Genomic DNA, 392 nt, shown 5'->3' on the forward strand with positions numbered 1-392 from the left:
ACCCCTCTGTTGGTGATCAGGTGTCTCTCCCCCCATGGCCTGCCAGCCCCATTCGAAGGAAGGACGGCTCTTTCTCACCTGGGCATTGCAGTCCTAGTACAACGACCCTTCAGTTCAGACACACCTGGACACCTGAGTGTTTAAGCCAGAAAGAGCGAGAGCATGACAGGTGCTGCTCCTTAGAATTTACCTCCAAGGCAACAGCAAATGTAAGTGCTCACACTTTGTCTAAGCCATGCTGAGCGCCGGAAGTTGCTGAAGGCGCCGGATTTCAGGTATGTTTCGAGACCCGAACGGAGGCTGCGATGGTACACTCTGAGCGCCGGAAGTTACTGAAGGCGCCGGATTTCAGGTTTGTTTCGAGACCCGAACGGAGGCTGCGATGGTACCCT

This window comes from Pteropus alecto, unplaced genomic scaffold (assembly GCF_000325575.1).
Source record: "Pteropus alecto unplaced genomic scaffold, ASM32557v1 scaffold59, whole genome shotgun sequence".
NCBI lineage: Eukaryota > Metazoa > Chordata > Mammalia > Chiroptera > Pteropodidae > Pteropus > Pteropus alecto.